We start from the raw sequence: 27,610 nt of genomic DNA, 5'->3' as shown, positions 1-27,610 counted from the left end.
CGCTGTCACTCCACCTCGGCCTTCCCCACTCACGTGACCCACGAGTCATTTGCTTCTTGAGCAACCCGTTCCTGGAAAGCAGAGGAGAGCAACAGATTGATGCATTGACTGTGTGGGGCTAAGTGATTTATTTTTAATGTGACTAAACAGGACACACACCTGCCTGTGGAAACGTAATCACATTGAATCATCAGAGACTCAGATGGCCGTTTAGGCAAGGAAGAGACACAGAGGGAGCTGAAGAGACAAGAGAGGCAAGAGCGGGGCGCCTGGGTGGCTCCGTCGGTTGAGCGTCCGACTTCGGCTCAGGTCGTGATCTCGCGGTCCGTGAGTTCAAGCCCCGCGTCCGGCTCTGTGCTGCCAGCTCGGAGCCTGGAGCCTGCTTCCGATTCTGTGTCTCCCTCCCTCTCTCTCTGCCCCTCCCCTGCTCGCACTCTGCTTCTGGAAAAATTAATAAACCTTAAAAAAAAAAAAGGTAAAGAGAGGGAAGAAGATATTAAAGAAGAGAGGGGAGAGGAGGTCAGGGCCGGCTCCCTAAAAATTACAATTTCGACAGCATCAGCGAAGCCCCTCCTAGCGGGCCAAGCGCCCCCACCTAGCTTCACTGGTGCCCGAAATTTCATAGTTAGACTTTTCACGTCTGTGGTCTAGTCAAGCACAGTATGTCCCCCACTAGAGTGTACGTGTAGCAGGAGAAGTGCATTAAACAATACCAGTCATTCTTATCTCGGTGAGAAAGAATTTATGAGATCTTTTATGAAAGCAGGTTCCCCCTCCCCCCCCCCACCCCAGGGAGATGGGTATTAAAATCTATGTAAGTTACCAGTGAGGGGACAAAAGGGCACAGAGAGGAAATGGGGGGGGGGGTGCTGGAGGCTTTCTTTTATAGCTTTTCTTAATTATTTTTTAAAGTTTGTTTATTTATTTTGAGAGAAAGAAAACACATAAGCGGGGGAGAGGCAGAGAAAAAGAGAGACAGAATCCCAACCAGGCTCTGAGTCATGGCCATCAGCACAACGTGGGGCTTGAACCCCGACCTGGGGCTTGAACTCACGAACTGTGAGATCATGACCTGAGCCAAGATCAAGAGTCAGAGGCTTAACCGACTGAGCCACCCAGGCACCTATATAGCTTTTCTTCATTATAACAGCTGCCTGTACCAAGGCTTTGCTGCCTCCAGGTGCTGTGGTCACAATCCGATGCTCATGTAACTTCATTCGGTCTTTGCAATGGCCCTGGGAGTTGCCCCCACTCTCCAGGTGAGGGACTGCAGCCCAGCCTGGCTTATTGTCCCTCTTGGCCCTCCACAGGTGAGCTCCGGATACAGCAGTTTCTCGAGGGAAACTGCACCTGGCGCTTAGCGGGCACTCAGGTACATGTCACCACAGACAAGTGGCAGAGATGGGACATGCAGGCAGGCAGTGTAACCCCATTTCTCTCTCATACAAAAGTCTAGGCTGGTAGGAAGTCCTGCGAAGAAGGGCAGCTCCATGAGGGGATCCAGGGATGGGTTCTTTTTTTTTTAATTTTTTTTTTCAACGTTTTTTATTTATTTTTGGGACAGAGAGAGACAGAGCATGAACGGGGGAGGGGCAGAGAGAGAGGGAGACACAGAATCGGAAACAGGCTCCAGGCTCCGAGCCATCAGCCCAGAGCCTGACGCGGGGCTCGAACTCACAGACCGCGAGATCGTGACCTGGCTGAAGTCGGACGCTTAACCGACTGCGCCACCCAGGCGCCCCAAGGGATGGGTTCTTTCTACGTGTCACTCCACAATCTGCACAGGGAAGGAAGTATGCCAATAGCTTCCTTTAATTTAAGGGCACGACCCGAAGTTTCACACAATACCTCTCACTGGGCAGGACTTCGTCGCACATCTCCATGTAGCAGCAATGGAGGTTGGGAGGTACATTCTCGAGCTGTGCCAGCTAAAAGTCAGGAGGTCCAGTGCTAAATGGAGAAAGAGAGACGATGGCTATTGGAGGACGATGAACGGTTTCTGCCACAAACAGGAATTACCAAGATTCAAAGTGCATATATCACTTGATCCAGTCGTTGAGTTCTAGAAATCTATTCTAAGGATGCCTTCGCATAAGTCCATACAGATCGTGCGTCAGGGCAGAACTGATGGTTTTAAAATATGTTCACAAATCCTTTGCACTCCTTCCTTCAAAAGTGCTGGACTTAGTGACTGGTTTCTGATGAACAGAATGTGGCAGAAGTGACAACATGTGACTCGTTTGTTGTTGTTTTACAAGGAGAACACCAAACATACTTTATTAGCATAAGAACACAGATGGAACAAGGCGCAGCAAGCAGGAACCTAGGTTAGCCATCAAAGGGTTAGGGTTGCATACAAATATAGCTTTTCTTTCGTGTAGCCTTGGCAATAGCCATCAGGATGTAAAACAACTTTCTGTGGCAGCAGGTAAGGAAACCAAGGCGCACTCACCAGTGGTACAGAGCACGTGAACAAAAAGACACACGAATGGATTCGACTGGTACGACATGTCTAGGACAGAACTGTAAATGTAGTTCAATACTAAGAAGCAAACACTGGAACTTGGTATTACTTGCAAGATAGCCCCCTCGAGTAGTATGGCACGCTATTCTAGGTGACAAAAACGTGCTAAATAATTTACAAATATAATGGTTGCACAGTACCTTTAAAAAAAATTTTTTTTAATGTTTAGTTTTGAGAAAGAGAAAGAGACAGGGCTTGAGCAGGGGAGGGGCAGAGAGAAAGGGAGACACAGAATCTGAAACAGGCTCCAGGCTCCAAGCTGTCAGCACAGAGCCCGATGTGGGGCTTGAACCCACGAGCTGTGAGATCATGACCTGAACCAAAGTCAGACGCTCAACTGACTGAGCCACCCAGGTGCCCCTGTACAGTACCTTTTAAATCTACAATGTAAGTTTCAGATTTTCCGTTAGAAATTAACTGCACTGAAATTCTATAAATTGTACTTAAGCAATTCAGCTATGAGAGTTTACAACAAAGAGATAAATCCAAATTGTTCATTACAGTTTAACAATAATCACAACATCAGCAACCACTGTAGTTATTGTTGATATGACCTGGTCGGGCATCTTCTAGTCTCATTTTCTTCATGGTTCACAAACTCATCATGGGCCCAGGAAAAGATGCAACTTTAATCAACGGTTAGACTGCATGTATTAACCTGAAAAATCAGGGGCTCCTGGGTGGCTCAGTCCGTTAAGCATCTGACTTCGGCTTAGGTCATGATCTCACTGTTCATGGGTTCGAGCCCCGCATCAGGCTCTGTGCTGACAGCTCGGACCCTGGACCCTGCTTTGGATTCTGTGTCTCCCTGTCTCTCTGCCCCCCCACCCCGAGCTCACCCTCCATCTCTCTCTCTCAAAAATAAAATAAAAATATTAAGAAATTTAAAAAATCACACACAGGACTACATTGCAGCTTTCCCCAGTGTGTTTTAAGTTAAAGCACTCATTTTTTTTAAAAAGTTAATACCTAGGGCCTTTAAATAAAATTCTATTGCCAAGTTTAGAAGCCTGAAAATTTAGAACAACTACTTAGAAAACCCGGTTTACTTAACAGTACCTTTTGCAGAAGAGACAGGGGACTGACTATAAACTATACCAATACCTTGTGGCCAGAAAACTGCATTTTTTTTTCCTCAAAGGAAGGCCGTCTTTATTTTTTGGACTTCCAAAGCTTGATTTATAGTCACTACAAACATCATTACTTTTGGAAGCTCACAGAAAAAGTCTGGGAAAAAAAAATAATGATTTTAAACATTAGTCACACTGTTGAAACACTCATCCAATATTAATAATTTGTTCTTTAGTAATAAATAGAATTCTTCACGGCAAATGCCCCGGAGTTGCCTCACTCAATTACTACAGTTTGCAAAAACCAAACGGTTAGCTCAATGGACAAAATGTGTTTGTAGCCTTCCTGAACACCTGTAGCCCTGTCCTCTGATGTCTCCATAGGCACCACGTTTATCTGAGTAAGTAACAGCAGATTGCCTCTGATGGATACTAAGCCTACATCCTGTACTGAAAAAACCTAACACTGATGCATACAGTACTTGCTATAGGTGTATTGTTTGATGCACATAAAAGCAGATTTAGTTAACGCCCTTTGAGGGCAGGAGAGTTTCCTTTGCCTTCACTGGTTCTCATTCTAACCAGCGAACTCTACCTTTTTGCCTATAACGATACTCTTTCAAAAAAAGTCCTGCAACGCTGATGGTAAAGGGAGCCCATCAATTCCATCATATTAGTGCGTCTGCAGATTACGGCATGGCAGATATACTGCAGGCTAAAAGGGAAAGTCCTGCTTGGTGAGATAGTAAGCGATGGTTCAAAAAAAGAAACGATGCCAGCACTGGGACCTTTATAATGTTCCGAAAGTCCTGTGACAGCGGAGGAGTGAAACACACATGGTCGTGGGCGTCAGAACCAACGTTGTGGTTCCACTGTGCAGTCGGGGCACACAGGGATCTGTTGTAGCGCCGGGAGCTCATGGAGAAGAGGGAGACCTTTTGCTCAGAGTCCCTGAGCGAGAATGTGCCTTCAGGTTTCCCTTCAAGGAGGCTTAGCTTCGTAACGGTCCATCACTCCCCAGCAACAGGGATTCCCTGTAATCTGAAGCAAATCAGGCACGAAGCGGGGGATGTAATCAATCTGTGTATGGACTTTCCAAGCTCCCTGTCTGCTAACCTGTGAGCATAGGCTGTCTCCGGACACCTGCTGTTGCTTCTGCCTCCTTGACCTCAGACACAGGGTGGTAGTATCCCCTGCTGAGTCACATCAGCTTATGGAATTGCAGGATTGTCCCCACTTAGTTCAGTCATTCCAGGTTAACGTCAGTCCCACCTTAAAACGGATCAACCTGTGTGGTCCACTTCAAATGTACATATGTGTGCGTTGGGAGGGGGGGTCAACCCCCTCTTCAATACTTTGCTGCTTTCTTTTTCTTTTTTGTTTATTTATTGAGAGAGAGAGAGACAGAGTGTGAGTGGGGGAGGGAGGGGGGCAGAGAGAGAGGGAGACACAGAATCAGAAGCAGGCTCCAGGCTCTGAGCATTCAGCACAGAGCCCGACGCAGGGCTCGAACTCATGAACCATGAGATCATGACCTGAGCTGAAGTCGGATGCTTAACCAACTGAGCCACCCAGGCGCCCCGCTGCTTTCTTTTTCAAAGCTGATCTCCTTCATCTTTCGTAGAAACCGAGGATCTATCAAATGTATCAAAAAACGTGGAGTGTAGGCTCACAGGGGCTATATGCCGTGTAATAAGTGCCGTTTGGGGGCTAAATCTGAGTTAGCAGGAAAAGGGCATTTCTTAAGCACTAATTCAGAAAGGTGTATTTTTCCTTTATTAGAAGAGGGGTTTTGGCCGCTTGCTGTAAGTCCTCATGGGAAAACACAGGCCCACAGTTTCCCGCAACCTCTGTGTCAGAGAGCGACTTCCTACAGTTCTGTTGGACCCTCTGTCCGTCTTGTGCACAGAGCTTACGCCATACCTCTCTTCTTTGGAGTCCAATTCGAGTTCTCCCAAACCTTTTATCAGTATCCGATGAACTGTGTCTTTGGAGAACAAGAAAGTTTTTTTCTTCCACTCCATGGAACATGCCCAGAGTAGGAATCTCTTGTTGCGAGTCGTGTTTCTCCCGAGGGGCTGCTTTGTTGCTGAGGAGCTGAGTCACCTATCCTGATGTTTCTCTCTTTAGCAGACAAATAACTGTTGGAGTTCACGTCCACGTGTTCACTGTGGCTTCCTCCGTCATGACCGAAGAGATTCTGGCACCTGCGTTTGAAATTATCCCCCGTCTGCCCCGCTTAAACCGTTGATGATTGAGATCTGTCGGCGGGGGCGGGACGGCCTCAATCAGGGGCACCTGTGACCCTGGACGGGTCCAGACGGCGCAGGCGCGGTCGAGAGGTCGCTGAGAGTCCGCCGGCTCCCTGGCTGATGTGGTCCAGTCCCCTCCAATGGAAGGCAGTCTAGCTTCCTCCGGACTGCCCGTCCCCAGCCAGCTCCCCCTCTCCCCCCTCCCCCAGCCCCCACTGGAATGGAAAAATACCTCCTACTGACCACGTGTGACCTTTGAACTTAGGTTTAACAGGCATTGCTGCGTCTGCTTTGCTCGCTCTTGAATAACTCCTTCTGGGGGAAACCAGCCACCATGTTGTGAGAGTGCCCAGTGGAGAGGCCAACATGGGGAGAAACGAAGGCTCGCCGCCATCAACTGAGACCCACTGGCCAGCCCTGTGAGCGAGGGGACCCTCCGGCCCCCGCCCCCCACAACCCAGTGACTGCAGCCTCGTGAAAAATGCGGAGGCAGACGCCACCTGACCGCGCGGCTCCCAGATCAATGCCTGGCAAAAACCGTGAGTGATAATAAATACGTATTATGGTTTTAAGCCACCAAGTTTTGGGGTGATGTGCTAGGCAGCGACAGATAACTGATCATAATAGTCATCACTTCCTTGTTTGTGATACCAAAACAAACCTTTGAAACCCCAGAACTGTCCATAACGAGAGGTTAAAAAACCTGCAGAAATCTGCAGGTTGGAACGTGCAGCTGTTAGGACGAGACAGGGCTCCGGTGTAGACCTGTGTGTTCTGTGATTGACGGTTCCCCCAAACACATCACACGCAAATAGCAAGTTGCAGAACACTTATGGTATGGCCTCGATTACATCAAAACATCGCAAAAGTTATACGTACGTACATGTACACGTAGGCATATAGGTAAGAAGGCCGTACTTGTATATACTGGGCAGACGTGTGTATTCACATATGTGTAAATGCAGGAACTTCCCCCAGCTACGGGGATGAGATGTGCATACCAAACTCTGGCAGTGATTCCACCTGGGAGGAGGAAAGGGGGATTGTGGGGGAGGTGGAGGCACGGCAGGATGCTGACGCTTTGCTTTGTAATCTCAATCATGTATGGTCTCAACGTCTTACCTGAAAATGCGGTTGTGTATCCCCTGTGTGATGGAACAAGGAAAATCATGAAAAGAGAAAGAGGCAGGCAGACAGGACATGGAAGGAAGCGGAGGAGAGGGAGAGGCATTTCACAACTCACTGAGTCTTCACTACAGGCACCTGACCTGAAAACAGGAAGGAAGCCTCTCTGTGGCCTTGCCCTTGCTGGGCGCCGTCCCGCAGTGGTGCTCAGGGTGGTCTGTTGAGGAGAAGGAGGATGGTAATTACCTGATTTGATCCCTCCTTGTCCCTGGACCCCGTGCTCCCCTTGTGGGGTTTGAGGTACGGAGGGGGTGCAGGGGTGGGGTAGGGTGCCTACACCCAAAGGGCAGGGTGCAGGCCATGCAGAGTGGCTGAGCGACATTAGGGGAGAAGGTGGAAAGGGGTGTGGGGCGTTCTCAGTCCCCTGGGCGTGCTGCACTGCTTGCCCTGCGGGGACAGCGGCTGCCCCAGAGTTCCCAGGCTCAGGAAGTCCACGAAGATTCTGCATAAAGGCCTGGGGAAGACTCAGTTGGGCCCTTCCTTGGGCACAAACCAGAGACTGGAGGAGGGGAAACAGAGAGGCTTGAGCCGGTTTGCAACCCTACAAGGTGCAAGGGAGGGAGCTGGCCTCCGGCTCTGGGATCTGGCCTCTTGGCCGCCGTGCTTGTCCCCACCCTGCTTAGGCCTCTGCAAGAGAAGGGAACATGGAGGGGGCTCTGGACCTGGCGTCGGACAGGGGACTGCAGACCTGAGGCATCTGTGGATGTCAGACACGCCAAGTACGGGGTTCCTCCTCCGCCTTCCTCCCTGCAGGCTGGACCCCCATCTCAGGCAGCCTTACTGAACCAACTTCCCTGGGCACCTGAGATGAAACGAAGAGAACGCTGGGCTATGGTTTGCTACTCCCTCCCCTGCGTAAACCCTTCCAAAGCTCCAGTTAGCCTTAAGGAGCTCACAATCAGAGCTTTCTCCATCACAGGACTTACTGCACTGTAGGGTAATGTTGGGGTCTTCACGTTAGTGTCCCCTCCCCCTGACCCCCCACCAATTCATGTTTTGGAGCCCTAACCATGTGGCTATAATAGGAATTAAGAAGTTAATTAACATTAAGTGAGGCCATAGGGTGGCCTCTGATCCAATAGGACTAGTGTCCTTATAAGAAGAGACACCAGGGGCACCTGGGTGGCTCAGTCAGTTAAGCATCCAACTCTTGATTTCAGCTCAGGTCAGGATCGCATGGTGGTGGGATCGAGCCCCGCATCGGGCTCTGTGCTGAGTGTGGAGCCTGCTTGGGATTTTCTCTCTCCCTATCTCTGTCCCTCCCCTGCTCACTCACTCTCTCTCAAAATAAATCTATAAGCAAAACATGAAAAATAAAGAAGAGACACCAGACGGCTTTTTTCTTTTACGCGTACCAAGGAAAGGCCATATGAGAACACGGCGAGAAGGTGGCCATTTTGTGCTCAAATAAATACATCAATATTTGAAATTAGCCTTTTGTGCATATAGAACAGATAGTACCCAATAAAAATGCAGAGTCCGTTCTGGCCTATGCAATTAATTAATCATTCCTTCACATTCAGCTTGTCAACATTTATTGAGCTCCTCCTATGTGCCAGACAGGTAACGCTCAATACAAGTTAGCCTCCTTCATGCTAAAATGAACTTGGTATCCACCTACCTTTGCTGGAACCCTAAAGGAAACTAATTATCCTGCCCTTTCCCCGGGTGTCTGATTGAACTCGGCGCGTCCATCATAGCCATAGAAATATCACTAACAGGCAATGCCAGCAGGATTAGATCTGCAAAGTGTTTAAAGTTTAGCAAGAAAGCTTTCTGCAAATGTCAACACTACTGTTTGTTCCCTGCAAACCAGCATTCTAATCAGCACGGCTGCCGTTTCCAGCTCATTGAGCAATGACATAAAACAGTCCGGACACAATCAGTTCTCTAGAAGAAAAACACTGGAAGGCAGAGGGAGGTAATAACAACCAGAACTGCCTACTATGTGCAAGGTTTGGTACTTGCTGCTTCGGTCCCGGCACTGCTCATTCTGTTTGTTTGGTTTTTTTTCATTTTATTTATTTTTGAGAGAGAGAGTGAGAGAGGGAGCACAAGCAAAGGAGGTGCAGAGAAAGAGGGGGACAGAGGATCTGAAGCAGACTCTGGGCTGACAGCAGCGAGCCTGATATGGGGCTCAAACTCACAAACCGTAAGATCATGAGCCGAGCCAAAAGTCAGACGCTCAACCGACTGAGCCACGCAGACGCCCCCGCACCCCTGATTCTTTCAATAATACTGACAGATGGAGTAACTGAGGCTCACAGATGTCACCCAGCTCCAGCCAAGGCCAGTTAGGGAGCTTTCCTGCAAGTTCATGTCAGGGTGGGAGTGATTTCAGAGGCGAGTCATAAGAAAAGAGAATAGCTAGGCTCCTCTCACCTGGATGTCCTGGGACCCCAATCTTTTCCCTCTTCAATCCCCCTCAGAGGCCAGGTGTACGGATAGAATAATTTTGGAAATTTTGATCTGAAAAGGAAAACATTTTGTTTTCTTTTTTTTTTTTTAAGAGGGAGTTGTTAGGGTGTTTACATATTGGGTTCTTGCCATAGCACCTGGTAGACTTGATGGGATTTCAAAATGGAGTCACTAATGGAAATTCTACACCAGGGACTTTGCAAAGAAATTGCTGACGGAAAACAACCTGTGCTCGGGGACTGGACTGTCCTCCAGGCAGTCACAGCTGTGCACAGAAGGTATTAGGGCCTGACTGAAATGTTATGGTAGGGGTCACCTCCCAGACTTGGCTTTGTACAGGAAGCATAGCCAAGGAGGAGCCGAAGCAAAAGTATAAAAGCAGATGCGAAGGCACAGTACGCCAGCTGGCCATCAGTCTGTCCCTGGGTGTAGATCTGAAGACATTTAGCCTTGGACACGGGCGGGCAGGTGGGTGTAAGAGGCTAATCGTGACTCCTGGGCAGGAGTGGATAGCCTGGGAGGAGCGAGCTCCTAATTCCGATCTCCAAACATCCCTGAGACTGCAACAGCCCTCCATTCTCAACCCCCGGCAGTTCACTAGCATTACCTGGTGAGCTTTTAAATAAATACAGAAGCTCAGGGCTCCCCCAGATGGATTAAATCACAATCTTTAGGGGAGGGACCCAGGTGTCGTGCACATGAAAGCGTGTCATGTGATTCTATCATGAACTCGCAGCCTAAGTTCAAAACCTCTAATACAGCCCAGGCAGCCAGTGATCACAAGAATCAACTGAAACATTCTTTCAAGTAATTTCGCCAAGTCTCTCCCCTGGAGATCTCCAGTGAGTGTATTATCATCATTATAACCACCACTTCTGACATGTCATATTTTTACTTGTGCGTATGTTCCTGTTTCATACCCATCACTAGATTGTAAGCTCTGCAGGGAGGAGACTTGGTCTTACTTGTTGGGGTGTTTTCAGTACGGAGCCAAGGGCAGACAGATCATCACGGGGGCTCCATGGACGCTCCGTGGACGTTTCTTGAATGAGTGAACATGTTCTTTTGCACTTTGTCAATTGTACCTTGTGACCCAAGTCAAGGATGAGGTAGAGATGCTGCAATAGAAATATATATATTTTTTTCACCTTTATTTCACTTTCCTTTATAGATCAAAAGTCCTGCTGTTAGAAACATAAAGATGTATTTGGTATGGAACTTGATTTCATTCTATAATCAAGTTTGGGTTATTTGGAGACCTGAAAGACCTAGAGAAAACCAGTCATATTCAGGAAAAAAAAAAAAAAAACTTTCAGAAGTTTTCAAGAGAAAATCCCCTAACCCCGCCCGATTTTTTTTTTCCTGAAAATTTCTGCTTCCTTGTGGAATTTATTTACCATGTAACTACTGTTAGCCGTGGGACGAGACAGTTACAGTTCAGAGTGATAACATGTGCCTTCTGTTGTAGGATGTGCCATTCATTTAGGGCCCACCAACAAGCTTGCTTCGGATAAAACTAGGACACGCTGTGGATTGTAAGACCTGTTCTAATTTCAGACGTACAAATGTAGAGAGGGAAACGTGCATTTTAGAATTAGTAAAATACGCGAAGTGGTGAGAGGTACATTCAGATCCAAAGAGCTAGCCCCGTGGAGGGTTCTGGAGTGTGGCTGGGCACAGAGAGCTGGGGGCTGAGCGGGGAGGCTGGAGAGGGCCGCAAGGGTCAGGTCGTGACCACCCGCGTAGGTAGGCGACTTTAGTCTCAGGTTACACATGTAGCACCGACCCCCGTCCCACCTCAACACTGCCCTGTTGCGCAATAAATTCTATGGTCGCCCTACGGCTAAGCCATCTGGAGATGGATGTACACTCTTTATCCTAACGGCAAGGAGAGCCATTCAGAGGTTTTCAGGGAGCGGAGTAAATAACACGATCAGGTTGGTAAATGTGCATGCGTTATGTGTGCTGGGGGCTTTTGGGATTTGCCGGATGAGAATATTTCTTGAAGAGCTACTATGTTCATGCAAGTCAACATTCTTAAAAGGCAGAAAAGTGGAAATTCTCCCTTCCATCCCTGCCCTCCTCCCACCCCTCCCCTCCCTAGAGGCAAACCATCCGATCAATTTCTTGTGTGCTCTTTCAGAAGTAGTTCACGCACATACAAACAGCTCTTTTTTTGTCCTTCATACCTACTGTCTCCCAGCCGATCCATTTCTGTAATTTGTACTCCTCTGGCTATTTTTCACTGAGTTTTTAACAGGATTTATGGTCCCCTTTACTCCTTCCGATTTTAGACTTTATTTTAAGAATGAAGATTGGATGGCTGTCTTTTTTTCTGAGCACTCCGGCTCGGGATCCATTTCCTCCTACTGTTTCATGACCTCTTCCGGGATCTCTAAGGTCTGTACTTTTCTTCACGGAGGCGATTGCTTCCCTACGTGCTCTTCATTTTCCGGTTAGAGTTTTCATCTGCTCTGTGGCAACATTTTTGGGTGTATCTTCTTTGCCTGCTGTTTGTTTCTCCCCCCACCCCTCCTTTTTTTCTTGTCATTGTTTTGTATAGATTACTTGTCACTGAAGCAGGTGATTTTTTTTTTTTCCCCTTCCCATTGCACCTTCCATATGACAGTGGACAAGGTTGTCTTCCAGGTGGGCTAAATTTTCCTTATGACCCGGGGGCAATATAAGGGCACTTAGCCTTGAATTCTTTTCACCAATGGCGAGGCTCTTCCCAGCGCAAAGTCGCTCCTCCCCTGTTGCCACAGAGACAAACCACTTCCTACGAGTATGGTTAGTCCTGGTCCAGCAGAACCCATGTCACCAGCACGTGCACCTGCTTCCAGCTGTCGCAAACGAGGGCTCTCTGCATTGCTCGTCCAGGTGCGCCCCTTACCTTCTTTGCCAGCTGGCGGTTTGGTGTGCTCTCTCCGCTTCCTCCTACGAGCGCCTCTGCTGAAGATCCATCGTTTGGGGGGGTCACTCTTCTGCCTGTTTTGTGTCTTAGGTTCTACTTTTACTAAAAACGGAGTTAGTGCTTTGCTTTCAGTTCCTTTTTGGTTTTGGATTATTTCCAGTAACAGAAGGGGGCACTGTTACCTTTACACCATCTTGGAAACAGAAGTTCAACGATCACGTTGGCTGTGGCACGTGGGGAATAGACCCACGGCAGAAAGATTAGAGGTGGGTGGACCAGTGAGGAGATCATCTCGACACTGGGGAGTTGGTGTTGGAGAGGAAGAGAAGTGGATCCAAGACAGACTTTGGAGGCAGTGTGGATGACTTTCACTGGCTGACGGCATGTTTGAGTGGGTTTGGGGGACCATTTCAGGGCTGGCTACCAAAAGCCGCTTGTGATGTAGCAGGGAGCTAGCTTCCTCTTCCGCGGCTTCCTCCCCAGTTCCAGGCCACATCTGGTCAGGCTGGGCCCTCTGGGAAGACCATAGAGGAATCCTAATGGGGCAGTGAGCAGCCCATCACTTCCCTGGAAGGTCCCCTGCAGATATCTGGATGAAACTTGGGACTGTTAGACCCATCTGGGAAGACCTAAGGCAGTCAGAGTTCCTTGTCATACCCCCAAATTTCTGTCCTATTAACCAAGTCTCCCGGATGACGAGACTTGAAAATAGGTTTGCAAAATTAAAAAAAAAAAAATGGGCAAAAAATACTCCTGACATCCCAGGATTTGCTGCCAAGTCTTGGTGGGGGTGGATGTGACACATACTGGAGGTCATACAGTCCACCCCCCTGCCTTCAGAAAGGCATTCTAGGGTATCTAAGCCGCACAAACTGAACAGAGAGCTTTGGCTTTCCCTAGGACTCTCCGGGGGCGGATCTGATTTTTATTTTTAATCAGACTGTGATTAAGTCCTGGGCATTTCCTTTGGGTTTGTGTTTTGTTTCCCCCCCCCCCCCCCCCAACGTTCAGTCAGCGTTGAGAACTGAGGGCTACCTAGTCTCAGAGATGGTCAGAGCTTGAAATTAGGAATCTCCTGCTCCTACGCCTGTTCATTCCCATCCAGGAATACAGCTGTCTGCCTGTGTCCAAGATGAAATGTCACTGATTCTACTCCTGGGGGACGGTTGATGGCTGCTGCCACAGTCACCCAGGTTGAGTACCTTTTGTGTCTGTTTGGTTTTGTTGTTGTTTTTTTAATACTTTTATCTTGGCCCCTCCTAGGATGTGATTCTTGACCCAGCTCACTCGGGTTACAGCAGGGCTGGCCTCAAGCTGTCTTGCACACAGCTCTGATATCCTAGAACAGCCTTTCCAACTTAACGTAAGCTGTTCCCTATTAGTGATTTCTCTGGAAAGTCTCCAGCAATTCCCAAGCTAGTTATTAGGGCTCTTAAGGATTTATTTTAGCAAGAATGATCCTGGGATGTTGACTTTCTGCCCCTAAAAAGCCCAGGCTCTGTTCTACAATGGAATGTTACACAATGGTTTTATATGGTGCTTATATAAGACAGGGTGTTTGGGGAATTTTTTAAAAAAAATGGGGGGACAGTGTTTATCACATGGTGAAAAAAAGCAAGATACAAAATTGTGTATTTTCAAGTACGTTAAAAATATGTGTGTGATAGACTGAAAGAGCGACTTTTCGCCCCACCCATCCCCCCACCCCACACCCACCCCAATTTCCTTTCCGAGCAATTAAAGCAATATGCTTTTTTGTCAAGTTAATGAAGGATATCTTGTCATCTAACCTTGACAGAGAGGAGGTAAATGTTCTCTTGAGCTAATAAGGTCAGGCAGTTTGCTCACAGGAAATAGCGTTACGAGTATAGTAATAGGAAGAATATTAATTTCTTATGTGTGTCAAATATTATTTGTACTGTTGTGGGTATTTTTGTTCCTGGAAGAATTAGTCTTAAGCTCGTGAGACATGTTGTATTATAGGTACATTGTTGGGTGAAGCGGCTATGATTTGGAGGAAGGACCCTCCACCTGCCCCCCTCTGTCCCTGCACTTCAGAGAACAGGGCTCCTCCCTCATCCCCTGCACCCCCCTGCAGAGGCCCTCTTGTCTTCCAGACAGGAGCAGCTGTGGCAGCAGTGGAGACGAGCCGTGGTCATTCAGAGCCAGGAGCTGGGAGCGTGGGAGGTACAGGAGTGGATTTAAGAGTCTCTGGTTTGTTTCAGGGAGAGGTTGTTCCAGAAGGGGATGAGCTGGATTTCTGAGCAGGAAGAGGTGCGGCGTCAGAGGGGCAACAGGAAAGAGAGGAGAGGAGAAAGACATCCAAGCAGGAGGGCTCCTGGGCTGGCGGGGGGTGGGGGGGTGGGGTGGGGGCGGAATATCACGAGATACCTACACCACCTTCCCACCCCCTCCAAATAGGACTCCCATTCTGTAAGACTTGGAGACGGTATTCTGCTGTCATCCAGTACGGAACTGAAATGTTCCTTAAGGTCCCAGGACCGCTGCCGAGAAAGGTTGCTCAACCTTCTCCCTGGTGGCATGGGCCAAAGCAACATGGCCAGCAACCCCCTACTGGGGATACGTGAAGGTCCTAAGTGAATCTCCAGATGCCCCCTCCCCAGAAGACCCCAGAAAGAAGCCTCTCACAGGAGTTACAAATATATATGCGTAGAAAGACTAGAAGGACATAGGCTAAAAGGTCAACCGTGGTTCCTCCCGGATACCTGGATTGGGGGTATCATAGCTTCCTGCTTCTTTATGTTTTTCTGAGACTGTCAACTTTTTAATAATAAGAGGCATGTGCTATTTTTATAATCAGGAGGCACAAAAATTCCATGGCCACTTGCCCAGGGAGGTCTCAAATCTGGAGGTTTCAGAGAAAGAGGCAGATTTGCCGGGGTGGGGGTGTGGCAGTTGTGGATACGTGGGACTGGTAGCAACCCCGAGGGGCCATCCAGTCCACCCCCCCCCCACCGCCTCTGAGACGAAGTACCTGAACAAGACGCAATATCTGAACTCCTTCCCTATGCCAGAAACCACCCCTTGCCCTCCTCACCCTTCCACCCCCAGCAGAACCCCGAAAGACGCTCAGCTTCATACCAAGTGTCCCTGTTGCTCCTGTGGTGGCCCCAGCATTGTGCAGAACAGAAACCAGGGCACCGATAGCTAGATGGAAAATAGGGCAAGATCCTCCTGCAAGGTCTCTGCTCTGAGGTGGCCCTTAGAAAACCCAGGCACCCAAGGGGAGAGAGAAGTCAAGCTGAGCTCCAGGTGAGCAGGAGGGAAGAGAGAGGGAGGCCCGCTGGGCTGCAGAAAAGCAACCGGCTCCCTTTCTTCCAGCCCCCCTCCTTTCTTTTCTCTCTGACAGCAGGTGGTACCACAATAGGCATATTGGGTACAAACCAACAAAAGCTGAAACTTCCAGGAGCTTAGAGCCTGGTCAGGGAGTAAGGTCCAGCTGGGAGAGTTAATTTCTTAGCACAAGAGCTTGATTTCCAGAAGTTGTCCCTGTGCCAGATGGGAGGGGGGTTTGTTGGGGTGAGAAAGAAACAAACACGGTGATATGCCAGCCCTTGAAGAATAAGAGTACCCCCCCTTTTTTTACACTTATTTATTTATTTTTGAGAGACAGAGACAGAGCACAAGTGGGGGAGGGCAGAGAGAGAGAAGGAGACACAGAATCTGAAGCAGGCTCCAGTCTCTGAGCTGTCAGCACAGAGCCCGATGCGGGCTTCGAACTCACAAACCGTGAGATCATGACCTGAGCCGAAGTCAGACCCTTAACCTACTGAGCCACCCAGGTGCCCCAGGCTTCCCCTTTTAGATGGGGTTGGAAGAAGAGGTCTGCACTGAGGCTTAGGTCACACTGCATGTAGAAAGTTCTAGAGTGCCAGAGATGGAGGAGGGGTGGCTATGCTTTGGAGCAATACTACCAACCCTTCTTCCCACCCCTCCTCCGCCCGCCAAAAGATGTCCATGTCCTTATCCCTGGACATAGTCACAATTTACATGGCAAAGGGGTCTTTGCCAACGTGATTAAAGATTTTGAGATGGGGAGATTATCCTGCGTTATCTGGATGGGCCTAGTGTAATCACAGGGATCCTTCTAAGAGGAATCAGGAGGCTCAAATAGAGAGGAAGGATGTAAGGATAGAAACAGCCAGGGAGAAGAGGACTCTATGATGCTGGCTTGGGGGGAGGGGCCAGAAATCAAGGAGGGTGCCTAGAAGCTGGAAGAGGCAAAGAGATAGGTTCTCCCCCAGAGCCTCCAGGAGGAATGTAGCCCCGCGACCCACTTCAGACTGCCAACCTCAGACGGTAAATTCGACGGTTTTAAGCCACCAGATTTGTAGTAATTTCTTATGGCAGCAGTAGAAAACAAATACAGCCCCTTCCTGCCCTCCTCCTGGTCCTTATGAAGCAATCATTTGAGCTACCTCTAGGAACAAGAAATGTGAACATGTGTTTGAGATTATACAGTGAAAAATGAAGACAATGTATTTGTAACACATAAAGTTGACCGAAAACTGACTCCTGTAAGTCCTAAGAGTTTGATGGGGAAAAAGACCCCAAACCGGGTTTTTCAAACGAGCAAAGAAAATGAACACCATGTGCTCAGGAAAAGGAAGGTGGATGGTCTGGTGCTAAAGTGGGAAGATTCTCTCAGATGTGGTACGGAGTGAAAAAGAACAAGGTAAAGAAAGAACATCTCAGGGGTATCATGTGACCCTACTCCTGTCACAAACAAAATACAGTCCTACGCGTATGTGTTCCTTTTGGCTGAAGGAATCACAAGAAAATGTTAGCAAAGATTGCCTTTGGGGGAGAGAGAGAGAAGGTAATAGTACTTAACTTTAAAAATGTTCCTGCTGTTTGAATTTCCTGAATTTATACTTAGGTTTTCCACCCCCAGTTTTATGGAGATATAATTGACAGGTAACATTATATAACTTTTAGGCGTACAACATGACGATCTGATACATGTGTATTTTGTGAAATGATACCACAATAAGTTTAGTGTCCACAAAGTCTAACCTGACCAGGGAGCTTAATGGCTCGCTTTGGGTTTTCTTCTTGGAATCTCTCCATATTAAAAAGAAAAAGAGGGGCGCCTGCATGGCTCAGTTGGTTAAGTATCCAATTCTTGGTTTCAGTTCAGGTTGTGATCTCGTGGTTTGTGGGATCGAGCCCCACGTTGGGCTCTGCTCTGATGGTGTGGAGCCTGCTTGGGATTCTCTGTCTCCCTCTCTCTGACCCTCTCCTGCTCTCTCTTGCTCACTTTCTGTCTCTCAAAATAAATAAATAAATATTTAAAAAAAAGCAAAAGGGGCGCCTGGGTGGCTCAGTCGGTTGGGCGTCCGACTTCAGCTCAGGTCACGATCTCACGGTCCGTGAGTTCGAGCCCCGCGTCGGGCTCTGGGCTGATGGCTCGGAGCCTGGAGCCTGCTTCAGATTCTGTGTCTCCCTCTCTCTCTGCCCCTCCCCCATTCATGCTCTGTCTCTCTCTGTCTCAAAAATAAATAAACGTAAAAAAAAATTTTTTTTTAATAAAAAATAAAAAAAATAAAAAAAAGCAAAAGAAAAAGTTTTAAGCATCATAATACAAGGCGAGCCTCATATGGAGAAATCAGGCAGAGAATCTATCATGGTACGCATGTATTATTTTCTTGCAAACGTGAAACCTGGACTGTTCTGTAAAGTTTACTGCTCAGGCTTCTCCTCGGGAGCCAGAGCCAAAGGCAGTTTGAACCCTCCACCCCCAACCCGTCCCCTGTGCTTCTGACATGTGTGATGCAGGTTACAGAGACCCTAAAATCTAACCATGGCCATGTAATCAGCCTGGTGACAAGGTCTATAGGAAAAACAGATTTGCACGCAGGGCGCAGTATTGACACTCGCCAACCCCTCAGCCTCTGACAATCGGGGGCCTTCTCTGAGCCTTTGTCTCTGCCTCTATAAAAAGGAGGAAGGTGAAGATGTTTGTTTTCAAGGTTACCGTGAGGTTTAAATAAGATCATGCTCGGGAGGTGTCCGTGGAAACTGGCCCAGGCAGGAACACGACAAAACAGAGTCTTCTCCTTCCTTTCCCTTTTGTTCCGAGCCTGCCGAGGGCAGGAGGAGGCCCCTGTTCAGCGGGAGAGAGGTAAGCGCGAGTCTTTGTCTAGAAAAGTACAGAGACCTCATAGAGAAAACCAAAGTCGCGGAGCCACACGTCTGTTTCCACATCCGTGTGTTTGCCACCAGCTTACCGTCTCTGCCAAGTCACAGGAGGTTAATAAAGTTGGTGAGCTTTTTACAGCCCAGCAGGCCCATTTTGCCTTCTCCTCGATACATGTTTTCATGTCACCTCAGGAGCTGAAATCCTAGGTGTCATTAACCCACATGCCCGGCACCCGTGACCGTGACCTGGGCGGGGGAAGAACAAGCACGCTTTGTTCCCAGAGCCCCTGGCCTCGAGATGCTCGTTTTCTGATGAATTCAAACAAGAAACGGGGCGATTCAGCTTTTAACTGCTCCCATGGTCATCGGGCCTCACCACACCGAGCCTGAGGGGATCCCAGGATCTGGAGACCCAGAGGACCTTCAGAGTCCTCTGCCCTCCTGGCCGCCTCACAGGGCCTCACAGATGCTGACTCTTTTCCCCAGGAGGCAGTCCCTTTTTCTTTTCTCTCTCATCCATTCGTCCGTGTGTTCAATCCACGCAGTTCTGGGGAGATCTTTAAGCACCAGGCACCGTCCCGGCCTCTGCTCAGGCAGCAGTTACAACAATACAGACCCTGCCCTCGTGGCAAGGCCATTCTGGTGGCTGCGGGAGCGCTGAGGTGGTTGTGCAGAATAGGGGGTGTGGCCTTGGCTGAATCAGAAGCCATCGGTCACCCCGTGCTTCCCGAGCACCTAACATGAGCTGGGCAGTGGGGCTGGAAAGAGGTAGATGGATTCCCCAGAGATTTATAGTTGGGGCTTCGTTATATCTGGGGGAGAGAGGGAAGAAGGGTCAAGGCTGACCGGGTTTCAGAGCAGTTTTGGAGCGGGTGGTTTGGGGGGTGGGGGTGAGAATGAGTCAGGTTTTAGGGATGTTGGGTTTCAGGCCCCAGCGGGTCCAGCAGGCAGCTGGACTCGTGGTCTCATGGCACAGGGTGAGACCTGGATGGGCGGTGTGGATTTAGGAGCCAACAACTGGGTGGGGAGGGGACATGGAAGAGGGAGAGAGAAGGCCTAAGACAGCACTGTGAGGACCCTCATACCTCAAGGATGGGAAACGAGAAGGATCCCCAGTTTCTAGGAGGAGTGGTCACAGAAGCTAAGGACATAGGGAGAACCAATGTCATGGTGGCCTGTGTCCATATGCTACTTCTGAGGGCAGTTTCCTTCAGGAAATCACCCTTCCTCTCCTGTCATTCTTTCATGTGTTTTGAGTGTTTTGAGGTCCGTCCTTGGGCAATTGTGTCTCCCAGCCCCTACCACACGGCTCGGTTTAGGGAGGGCCGTATAAGCTCTCAAGGCCAATGGAAAGCAAGGAGACACGGACTGAGTGAGGGGAGGAAAGGGTGGCTGTTCTTAGAGGAATACTTCTCCCAGAAGAGAGACCCCACACACATACAGCACCCATCCGGCCTTGGAAAGAGTAAAGTAAGGATGTGAATCAGGCACCAGTGCAGCCATTCATAATTGTGAGGAGGAAGCCTGGGGTGGCTGGAGATTGTCTAAGGCCTGAGGAGGAAGTCTAAATTGCAGATAGCAGGACAGAGAGCAGCCAATTCTCCGATGACACTGTTTGAGCCACTAGATCAAGCTTGACCTGAAGCCAGCTGCCTCTAGGCTTTTTAGTTATGCAAGTCAGTAACTTCCCTTTACTGCCCAACCCCACTTGAGCAAAGGTTTTGTTTGCTTTGCTGCTTGCAACCCAGAGTCCTAATTAATGCACAAGCTGAAGGGGAGGTCTCCTCGGGTCAGTGGGTAGAACATACGATGGGAGGAAAAGTGTCAGGATTTCAGAAAGTTTGACACTTCTATGTCCCTGAATCATTGTCACCTGCAGAGCCACACTTGCAATCTCTTTACGGGTTTTTGTTGTTGTTGTTGTTGTTGTTGTTTTCTCTCCTGCTGTATCACTTCCCTGACTGTACAGTTAACATCCTAAAGTTGCTTACTCATTTAGAAATGAGATGTTGCTGGAAAATAGGTTAGACTCCCTTTCTCCTTATGTTGCCTGTTCAGATGCCGAAGCGCCGTCCTCAGAAAGCAGGGTCAGCGGCAGGTAACAACATGCCCCGAGTCTCTCTCCACTCAGATCCATCTTCCACACTGCAGCGGAGTGGGCTCTCTGAAACGCACGTTCCTGCTGATAAAACGCTAGTACTTCCCATGGCCTGCAGGGAGAAATCGCAAACCCGCTGGCCATGGTGCATGTGATCCCATACGTGCTCTAGATCCTGGGTCACTCTCCTGCGTCCGATACCATCCCCTGAGCCCCGTGCTGCACCAGCCGTTGGCAATCCAACTATCTGAGCGTGCCATGCCCCTCCGCGCCTCTGTTCCACTTCCCACTCTGCCTGGAGAGGTAATTAATAACAATAGCTAATGTTTATCGGGCACTTTCGTGCGCCAGGCGCTGTACTAAGCGCTGCACGTGAATGGTCTCATTTAATCCTTACAAATCCCCCATGAATAGTGCCATCCCTCCTCCTCCCCCCGTGTCACCCCGGTCAGTGCCCCAGCTGGAAAGCAGATATGGATCCCGGCTGGAAGTCAACCACCGTAGTTAGACAAAAATATGATAGTTCAGACGCCAGGAGTTTGAACATGAATTGGGGACATCTAGGTGAGGAACGGAGGAGGTGGCCACAAGGGTGGGAAACTCCACCTCAGCTGACATTGAGAATCCCCCTCAACTCGAGCAAGGGTCTCCGGGGCCTTACGGAATATGCACTGTTGAGGCTAGGTACTCCAGTCTCCGTTCCGCTGTGGATGCCACAGGTAATAGCTATGTCCAAATTTTCTAGACCCCGAAGACTAGAAGCTCCATGGTGTCCCTGCCAGGCATCTGTGCGTATGAGGGATTGTTTGCATCTTTGACAGTGTTGGAAGCCTGTGTGATGGGGCTGACCACTCCCCCTCTAAGGTCCCCCAGCGCACCCTCCCCACCTCCCAAGCCTGACCCTTTTCTGGTTGGGAGACACTCCCAATTCTCTCCTCCAGCTGTTTCCCCCACCCTCACTCCCTCCAAGCCCCGCATCCCTCAGAGAATGCAGCATAATTCCCCTGAAAACGTGTTTTCACAAAACAAAAGCCAGGAAGGGGAGGGATGTCTTCGGGGTGCTTGGCAACAGCAGCCTATGGCTGGCTCCCCCTGCAGCACAGAGGCCTCTGGGAACAGAACTCACAGACACTGGGCCCCCTCCCATGCTGGGGGCACATCTGCTGCAGTAGGAGCCAAGGAAGCACACGTGAGCCCCTCCCCTCCCACCTCCGGTTGCGATTGCATAGTCATTTGATGAATGACCGTCTCCGGTGTTCGCCAGTTGACCATAAATAGGCTGCACGAGGGCAAGGTTTTGTGCCTCTTTTCTTCACTTTGGCCCTAGCACAGGCCTAGCACACAGGAGGGCTCAGTTAGTGTTCTGGAAGGGAGAGAGAGAGGGAAGAGAGAGAGAAAGGAGGGAGGGAGGGAGGCAGGAGAGCAGGTAACATACAGCCTGAGAGAGAGCCCTTGATTTCCCCTTTATCCCCTCCTCTTTTCCTGGAGCCCCGCCTACCGGCTTCGTATTCCCACACCTGGCAGGGAGAAGCGCGCTGCCTGCTGGGAACACCTCGGTAAACTGCTCACTGCAGTGTGTGTGTGGGGGGGGGGGGTGGGGACGACTAGATAGGGGGGCCCCTAATCAGAAGCTGTGCAGCTTCGCGGGAAGCACACAGACTTCAGAGTCCGGCAGAGCTGAGGACGAATTACAGCCTTGTGACCATGGGCAAATTATTCTCATCTGCAAAATGGAGGTGCTTCTTTGTAGGACAGGAGCTGCTAGTAAGTAAATGTGCCTGGCGAAGGGCAGGCGCTCAAGAAACAGTGCCATTGTCATTTACGTGCCATTTTGAGCTTCATTCATTCAACCCACACTAATGAGCACCTCCAGGTCCTCCCCTCACTGGGCTTCCTCTCAGAAAGCCCCACAGGCCCCTTACTTTCTGAGAGGGGCCCCTGTTGCTAAGGGGCCAGGGATCTGGGGATGAAGAGGATAGAATCCTGTACATTGGGGGGGGGGTCACATCTCCCCTCAAGACATTCTGGTCCCCCAGTCTTTCCTTCTCCTTCTCTAATCCCCTTGGGCTCCAGTGTCCCCTGGACTCAGTCACTGTCTCTCTGGAAGAAGCCACTGCCAGGCATCCTGAGCCCGGGTGCTCCTGCTGTCCTTCCCCTGTCCTCTTGACAGTAGATGCTCACCACCAGTGCAGGCCCAGAAGGAGGGGGGAGGTCAAACTCTTCCCTCGGCTCCTCTCCCTGACTGTGAAAATTCCAGGTCTTTGCTGCTGGCTCTTCTGGGACTCCTCTTTTATATCCCAGCTTCTCCCAGCTGGAAGAAGACCGGTAGGAGGAAGGAAAATGCAGCCTCACCGAGGATGCCTCCTTTCTAGAAGGGCTTCCCAGGCTCAGAGAGGGAAGAAAGAAGTTTGGTACCATTCAGGTATTGGTGATGCTGGGCCTCATCGCTGCCTCAGCCTCCTCCTTCCCACCGCCCCATCCCCCCACCCCTCTCTTGGGGATATTTGAATTTCAAAAAAGGAGCATGGGGATCTGACAGAGGACTTGTATACAGAATATATAAAGAACTCCTACAAATCAATAAGGAAAAAAAAAAAAAAAAACCAGTGAATATATAACGCAAAAGGCTTAGAGCAGCGGCTTCACACAGGAGGGTGTCCAGATAGCCAATACCCATGAAAAGATGCTCGGCTTTGTTGGCCATCACGGAAACTGAAATCAGAATTATACCACCATGGAAGGTCATGTCAAGTTTTGGTGAGGGTGCGGGGTAACTGGAGCCCTCATGAGCTACAGGTGAAAGAGTAAGGTGGCATAGCCCCTTTGGAAAACAGTTCAGAAGTATCACCAAAGAGGGACATACTCAGACCGACCCCCAAAACCCTGAGCCTGAGTATACACGTAACAGAAACTGGTTTCTAAAACACCGAAAGTCCTGTACAGTCGTGTTCGCAGTAGAGCTATTTGCAATAGTCGCGAACTGGAAAGGCCCAAACTACTCTGGGCGGTGAATAAATGAAGACAATATGGTAATTTAGACACAGGAAATGTGTGCGGCAGCGAGCATGAATGAACTTTGGCCACCTGCAACACCATGAATCGCACAAACGTAACACTGAGTAAAAGAAGACACCTGAGTGTGCACACCAGGTGACCACATCAGTTTAAGGGCCAAAGACCAGCAAACCTTAAATCTACCGATGGTGTTAGAAGTCAGGACGGTGGTTACCTTCGGGACGGAGACAGGCACGAAGAGATTCGGGCGAGGGTGCTAAAATTCTGCTTCCTGATCTGGGCAACGGTGACGGGCTGCGTTCACTTTGCAAGGATTTGAGTTGTCCATAATTCAAAGAGCTTTGCACCTTTCTGTATGCATGTGGACTTCAACAAAAAGGAAGGTTACTAGACAAAGAGGCGGGGTGGGAAAGAAGGTTGCAAGGGCAACGTTCAGGCTGAAGGCTCAGCCACAGACTCAGATGGACGCGAGTGGTGTTAACAGAGGACCACTGGTTAGGGAGCCCCTGGGATCTGCAGCGGTGGGAGGGAGGGAAGGCAGGGGAGGCAGAGGCAGAGGCAGAGGTCACAGTGCAGTAGGGACCCACTGACAGCCTCAGCTGACCTCTCAGGGAAGTCCTGGAGCTAGATCAGCCCCTCAGAGTTGTCTTGACTTGGGCCACAACGGCCAGATCCTTACCTTCTGGCACCGGTCATTCTCTGAATGTGGGCTGCGGCGGGGGAAAGCGGGGGGAGCTGGCATACAGCCCCCTCTGCAGCTAGGGCCATCCTGCAGGAGCTGACCGCTTCCAGCAAGCCCCCCCGAAGAGGCATGTGGGCGGCCACCAAAGGCAGCCTGCCACCTGAGTGGAAAAGATCTTTCGGCCTGGAAAGGTTTTTCTCAGACCCCTCAGCCCAGCACTGGTCATCTGGTTAAACTCTCCCCTGGGCACGCCTCACAGACCTGCCTCGCATTGCAGCCCGCGGCCATCTCCCCACACGGAACCAGAGGCCCGGATGCACCATGGTGCTTTTGTAGTTTCCTTCCCACACCTCCGCAAAATCCTCCCCTCATCTGGATGCCCTCACCTCGGATTCACTCGGTGAAATCCGGCCAGCCTTTAAGACTCAGGAGGCACCTCTTCCAGGAAGCTCTCCCTGATCCTATACCTTTCCTAGGACGGGTGGCCCTCCCTCTTCCGAGCCTCCTCCGAGCACCCTAGCCCCCCACCTTTTGTAAAACTCTCATTGCACTATTTGTTTATCAGACCATGTCTCTGACTGGTAAAGCCAATTTGATGGGGAGATGCCTTATTGATCCACTGCACAAATGGATGGCTGCCATTTGAGTTCCTTCGGGGAGCCTGGCACTGTGCTGTGCACTGGAGCCTGAATTCACATAATTCTAACGACCCTGCGAGGTGAGAGGGGAGCACCTGCCCGCCGCCATGCCATCACACCATCACTAAGCATCAGAGTTAATACACACATGGGAGTCCGTGTGAAACCTCCAAGTCCTCCGGAAATGGTGGATAGGGAAGGAGAGCAGGGAAGGGAGGGAGGGAAAGGAAGAGGAGGGCAGGGAGAAGGAAAGAGAGAAGAGAGGAAGGGAGCGAGCTAAAGAGGAGGACAGGAAGGAAGGAAGGAAGGAAGGAGCGCTCCTCTGTTCAGCCCCTATGGGCAGCCCATTCCACCTGCCGGCTCGCTGCTGGTGGCTGGTGAAGGGACTTGCTGGGTTGGGGGGGGGGGGGGCAGCTCTCTCCCCTCCCCAAGCCCTGCCCATCACTCGTCCCCAGAAGCCCCTCATCCTGGCCTGGGGGAAATGCAGTTGCAAATCACTGCCAGTCTGTGGAGGAAGGTCCCTGGGCCAGGGCTGAGCAGGGGCACGGTCAGTTCGCAGTTTTAATCCCGACGTGTGCCTCCTTTCTTTCCACCCGCAGTGCTCCCTTTGAAGAACTGCCTCGGGGTTCACGTTGCAGCATCAAACAGGGACAGAAGGTGCATCTCGCCTTAGCAGTGGGAGCGTCTACAGCTTAAGTCGCTGGAGGTGCGTGGCACACGGAGTGCTCCACTGAGTGAGTGCTCCACTGAGCCCAGAGCGTGAGGGGCGGGGGCTTCGCCCTTGGACTGGGAGCAGCAGGTGGACACACAGACCATGAGACAGACACACAGATACGGTCGTGCGTACAGATGTGCCTGATAGCGTCCGGAAGCTCCCGGACACAGGTAGGTGCGTGCGAGCCCCAGCGTGCGTCCAGAGAGCAGCGTCACGTGCACGTACGCACATGCACGCATACACGTGACACGCACGTAAACAGACGCACACCGTCACGCAGACACACAGACACACGCCTAGAGGTTCCTGGCAAAGAACGTAATCTTGTCCTCAGCGTCTTGCCCCCGAGGGTCTACTGATTCCCTCTCCGAATGTCTCACCTAACCGTCCCTCTTCCCCACCTCCCATGGCCCTGGCTCCCTTTACCCCCCACTTGGACCCCTGGACGACAGCCACAGGGTCCCCACCTCTCTTCTGGCCCTAGACACAAGAGCAGGGGCTGTGTGGGTATCGGGCAGATCTGATCCCATCACTTCCCTGCTTAAAACCCGTCTGCCGCCTCCCCTTTCCCCCTAGATGCAGTTCAAATCCTCTGGCCTCCCAGAAAAGGCCCTTTGCGATCTGGCTTCAGCTCGTGGCATGAGCTGGCACGGAGCCCCACGCACTTGGCGCTCCAGCCGAGGGACTCTTGCAGGAAGCCGCCCTGCACCACACTTGCGACCATACCAAGCGTGCCGCGGGAAGCTCCCTCCTCCCGGCTTCCCTTCCGTCGTGGTTCCTTTGCTAAGCTACCACTCGGCCATCCCTCGAGGCCCCGCATCTCTCCACTTCACCCCGATATTCAAGGCACGGCCGCCGTCCTGCCCCACCGCTTTCACAGGCGTTTGGTTGCCCCTCACCGGTGTCGCTGTCACCGGTGTGCACACCAGCCTCTCCCGCGGAGCTCCCAGCATGGCTGATATGAAGCCCAAAACGTACTGTGGGTGCGGGCCAGGGAATGAACTGGCCTGTATGATGCTCACCTCACACGAGGTGATCTCGCCTGGCTAGGTGATCCTCGGGCACGCACGTGACTCTGAGCTCCGCCTCCGCGCGGGTGAAGGGGCATCTTGCTGCAGTTACTGGTGGGGGCTGTCACCGGGATGCAAGTAAAGAGCTGGGCTGAGTGGCTAACGCATGGTGGGAACTCCATCAATAATAGCCAAGCTTACTGTTGCCAGCGTCTATTTTTATTTCCACTGAGGTCTTCCCACCACTGTTTTCTGATTCTCGTCCCCCTCACTGCCTACTCAGTTTAGTGCCGGGCTTCCAGGACTGACTCACTGATGGTTCGCTGTGGGATTGATCGACTACACGGCTCTCTGAAGGCTTGTTTGCCGTCCGAGGATTCTGAGCTGAGCACCGCGCCTTCTCCCTCCCAGCCTCCCCCGAGACTGGAAGGCGAGAGCCACAGAGAGTCCGGTCCCCCTCCCTTCTCCCCAAGCTCAACAGCTGCTCTGTTCCGAGTCCCGTGAACCGAGCCAAGTTGGGACCTGGGGGGACGGGAACAGCTGGGCCTTTTTGCCCCAAAGCGCAGCGTCATTGCCGCCAGCCCCCCAGCAGCTGCGCACTCCCCCCCCCCCCCGCCCCGCCCCACTCCAGGATGCTGCACATGTGGCTGGGGTTCCCATAGCAACCTCTGTGGGGACCTGCCGCCTCCACCACCTCACTCCTCCTCCTCCTGGACTTGTGTGAGAGGTCGGGGCGAAGACGAGGGGAGAGGGCCGTCGGGCACTTTTCACAGGCAAACACCTCCAGTCCGGCGAGGAACGCGCTGTTACTATCATTTTACTGGCAAGGAAACCGAGGCCCAAAGGCATCGGCTTCTAGCCCCAGTTCGCCCACCAGCCAACAAGAGCACTGATCTGCAGTCACATCCGTTTGCACTGATGCAGCCA

At 50.7% G+C, this 27,610-nt stretch overlaps 1 long non-coding RNA gene and 1 pseudogene across 1 annotated transcript; one reads left to right on the top strand and one right to left on the bottom strand.

Moving 5' to 3' along the window:
• Nucleotides 1-29: 29 nt before the first annotated feature.
• On the bottom strand, nt 30-5,625 carry LOC122222523 (annotated as a pseudogene).
• A 451-nt stretch (nt 5,626-6,076) lies between these two features.
• Nucleotides 6,077-27,284, top strand: LOC122221864. The gene is made up of 3 exons (XR_006203481.1): nt 6,077-6,385; nt 25,558-25,664; nt 26,967-27,284. It is a non-coding gene; the product is annotated as an uncharacterized LOC122221864 (long non-coding RNA).
• The last annotated feature ends 326 nt before the right edge of the window (nt 27,285-27,610 follow it).

This window comes from Panthera leo, chromosome B3 (assembly GCF_018350215.1).
Source record: "Panthera leo isolate Ple1 chromosome B3, P.leo_Ple1_pat1.1, whole genome shotgun sequence".
Classification (NCBI taxonomy): domain Eukaryota; kingdom Metazoa; phylum Chordata; class Mammalia; order Carnivora; family Felidae; genus Panthera; species Panthera leo.
Note: the sequence above shows the minus strand (reverse complement) of the source record. Positions and strands in the feature narration are given on the sequence as shown.